Source organism: Egretta garzetta, unplaced genomic scaffold (assembly GCF_000687185.1).
Source record: "Egretta garzetta isolate BGI_Z169 unplaced genomic scaffold, ASM68718v1 scaffold168, whole genome shotgun sequence".
Lineage (NCBI taxonomy): Eukaryota > Metazoa > Chordata > Aves > Pelecaniformes > Ardeidae > Egretta > Egretta garzetta.
In genome coordinates, this window is record NW_009260675.1 from 17,088 (window position 1) to 21,436 (window position 4,349).

A 4,349-nucleotide genomic window follows, 5' to 3' on the forward strand; every position below is an offset into this window, starting at 1 on the left:
TTATCAACCAAGTAAGGAAAAACAAAACAAACAAAACAAAGCTGTCTAGAAAATACTTCATTTTGCCAGTTGAAATAATAAACAAGTTTTACAAAATTGCAGCCTGACCTAGAGCTAGATTCGTTGAGTAATTAGTTACTATGAACCTCTCTTTTGATTTACTCAGTTCCACAGTTTGGGTTTACAAGTCTGTCATAGCTGCTGACCTTTTCTCTAAGGACATCTTTGTCCCTGTCTTAGGAACCCTTCCTGCCAATCATGTTCGAGTATTTTTTCCATATCACTTCTGACATACAATTTTGGCATGTTTTTTCACACCGAGGGCACTATTGCATCATTTCTTTTTCCTTGCTGTTTCCAGCATTGTCACTTACAGCCTTGAGCCTTCTTTTCTGACGCAGCTGGAGGGTGGCAGCTGAGTGCAAAAGCCTTTCTGCAGCGATTTCCATGGGTAATGTTGATTCTCCAGGCAGCTGCAGTGGTATGCAGCAAGCTTTAGAGCTCCTTTTTATAGCTGCTCATATCAGTATGCTTTGACTCCTGGGGCCACAGTCACACTGAGAGTAATCAAAATACTGGCACTTCCCAGACTACACGTGGGTTTGTAACTTGTCCTACCAGCTAGTAACCTTCATGGACATGAAGCTGTGAAGCCTTCAGGGAATAGAGGGAATTATTTTTTTTTAAATACATTTCTGTCCTTGCTATGCAGTCTGTTCTAAAGTTCAGTGTCTGCCGTTGGAACCATTCACGTGAACAGGTTTAATCAGGCCTGCAGACTCCAATTATGTAAGCATGACGCAATTTTCTGGGACAAAAATATGGAGCAAGTTCAGCATTTCATTACCTGTCTGGAGCCTTAATCCATATGTAGGCAAAGGTTGACTAAACTTGGAAACTAACCAAAGGTGTCTGGATGTGATGGTGGCATTCCTTAACCTCATTAGCTGAATGAGTTTTCTAGTCCTGGAGCACAGTGTGCCTAGGTTAGAATATAGACCTGCAGTGATTAAAATATCTCTTTCTATATAACCACATATTTTTGCTTCTTACCGGATATTTCTGTACTGCCAAACCTGCTTAATCTAAACTGTTTTCCCCAAGTATGGAGTAGCAGGTTTTTTTCAGGTCATGGGAAAGTAGCTCAAGCCAAATGGATGCAGAGTAGAGCTCCAACAAAGCAGGGTACACTTGTGTGGTGTGGTTTACTAAGTACAGACACAAAAATGAGTGGCTGTATGATAAACCACACAGGCTAGGGAAGCCACGTATGCTGTGGGGATTTCATCGCTTACTTGTTATACTGCAACACCCAGTGCCTAGCAAGAATTATCTTTTTATCTGTTCCCCAATGGTGCTGCATTCACATTTTCTAAACAGGGGCTATTAGCTGTTTTGTGAGCCGTTAGGGGTTTTTTAAAACTTACTGCCTGGATCTGGAAAAGCAGAGCTGCTAGGTTTTCTGGGAATGGTGTTTCTCACTGGTATTTCTCAAAAAACAGACTCAGAGATGCTGTCTTAAAAAGAGTTGGTACACTATATCCACACAGACCTTCTACACCTCCCCACACCTTATCCCTTTCTTGGTCCTATTGCATTTTGGCCCCCCCTAACAATTTCTTTTCATTGACCTCCCTGCAGCCAGCAAAAAGAACCTTGGGCAAGAAAACTGACACATTTATGATACACAAAATAACACAAATATTTCTTCCATTCCTGGATAGATAAAGAATCCTTGTGGACCCCGTGGGCAGCTGAGGAAATACTTCCAAGCACAAAGTTTATCAAAGGCTTTCTCCTGATGCTCCTTCCCCAGTTCTGGCCTAAAAGGAACAACGGGCTTGGTGGTGTTATGTGAGGGGCTAGACCGCGTTTCAGCGCTGCTGATATGCCAAGCACATGCGGCATAATGCAAATTTCACAGCTCTGGGAAGCCTAAACCCATCCCAGACTAATTCCTGATAAGGCTGAAAATTTTGCTGGTATTGTTATTTAACAACTGCCCTGCAAACACAAGTAGGGAAGCCTATCTCACTAAAATACAGGGTATAAGACAAGTGAAGCTTTGAATGCCTCAGCCTGTGAAGCACTTGTCTGCTGTCTTCATCTGCTGTTGCAGGGAACACTTCTAAATGCCTACCCTTAAAGGGAAGTCACTATTTTAAAGACTTACTTTGGCAGCAGCAGGATGGGAATTTCTAGCAAACACACCATAATGTAAAAACTTCCGGGATAAGGTTCAGATGCAAAAGAGGGGGAAAGTGTTACTTGAGGTACTTTTCCTTCGCGCCGGGTGGTAGGTAGGAAGGCTATGAGCTTCACCGGTCTGAACGTCACCGAAGTCTGCCCTCCTGCATGCTGCCACTGCCACCAACTCTTCAGAAGTAAAGGGTGGAAAGTAATTAGTATCCTTTTCTGCTGATCGCAGCACCAAGCACATGCACTTTTCAGATTCGAGGGTTTATCCATTAGTTTCTTTGAATGCCTTTAGGAGCAGCATGATATAATCTGCCCAGAAGAGAGCAGCATTGATACCCTGTGAAGGACAACCAAGGTATTATCTATTGCCAGACAGTAGGCTGGTTCATATTACCAGCCACAATATGGGGATGCAATTTTCGTTACAAATGAAGCACTGAAATTTAGGAATTATTTCTATTAATCGATTAACATTCTGACTAGCTTCCCCAACAGGAGTCACATCAAGTTTGTTAATAGGAGCCTTTGTGTGAAACAGGCATAAATCTGAGTGAACCACAAAGTTATTATGCTTGTATTAGGGCAACAGAAACTATATATAACATTTAAGACTTGCTGACAGTAAAAATGCACTGTGGTATACACAAGGCTACCCTTGATGCACTGCAGATGTACCCTTAATTAATCACAGAAACAGCCTGCTGTTTGCAGGGAACTTTTGGCAGATCCATTTTAAAAGCAACATGCTCCAAAGAGCCTGACCTTGTCAGGTAAAGCATAACCCTGTTACCAAATGAGCCTGCAGCTTCAGGATTTAGGGGAGAAGGAGGCATTTTGCCTAACTGAGGCTTCCCTCTTCTCTTCCGTGGGACAGCATCACCTCCTTCTATTCACAGCTCTGCCAAGGATTTTCTATGCGACCTCGACCAAGTCACTGGGGCAGAGCTGTTTGCAGAGTGTTTCTGCCTACGCTCCGCCAAGGCAACGCTGGCGGGATGTCAAAGCGCAGGCTTGGCACAGGGACCGGCCGGCTCTCCCCGGGCTGGTTTGTAATCAAGTTCCAGTCCTGCCAGTACCAGAGCGTGTTCGTGACGCTGCACAGTAATTTGAGTGGGACCACCCTCCTGCAAGAGAAGCCCTATGTTTGCTTGAAGCACAGAATTTTCTCACCAAAAAACAAAAGAATAAAATTATGTTTTGCTGAACAATCACGAACTTCTTCAACCCTGTGATGGCAGTTAAACCAAGTATAAATCTCTGTAATTTTTCCCTGCCATTGGAGCCGAACTACTTCCACATTTCTGTGTGGGTGATTGCCTTTGATCCCCCAGAGAGGAGGTAGCTTTCTCGAGGAGTGCGCTGGGAGGGAACAACTGTTGATCTCCCTTGTGAAATCCCATCTGTTGTCTTCAGCAACTCTTACTCGCTGGCTGAACGAGATAATGTTTCTCCAGCAGTAGCTGTAATTTTCCAAGCGCTTTGCTGGGTGCAAAGTCAGAACTTGATTCAAAAAGGACAAGCAGGGATATAATTTTCCTCTCTCCCTTCTGTTACACAGTGTGTTGCAAATTAGGCTGCTGGCAGTCAGGTAGGGCAGAGCCCGTCTGGGTTTCGGGGTTTGTTTGACACCTCTGAGGATGAAGAGCCATGTGCTAGAGGTGGGTTCTGGAAATGGGGAAGCCCTTTTGGGTATTATTTTGGGTATTGTTATTGTTTTTGACAACCTGCCATTTATTCTTTATATTGTATTTAAAGGATTGCTACTTTAAGGCAGAAACTACGCAGAAGCTGAAGTTGGCAATATTTCAGCGTGGCAGGGCATTGACTTCAATGAATTATTTGGGGAAATCAAACGGAAGAGTGCAAGGATTTGGGGGAAAAAAGCCCAAAACCACCAAGCAAAACTAAATACTAATGCAGCCACCTCTTCTCGATGCTTATGGGGAAAATTCCTTCGGTCTGAAGGGCCGTGCCTGAAGCCGCTCTCACCCTGTGTTAGTGAGACACTTCCCTCGCACTAAAATACACGCGTTTTCCCCAAGGTGTGACAGAAATGTGAACACACACGAATCTAAAGCAGTATCGGAACAGGTCGGCATCAGTATGCCGCCGAGGTGCCCGGGCCCCCCCGGCCCCGCCCCGCCCGGGGG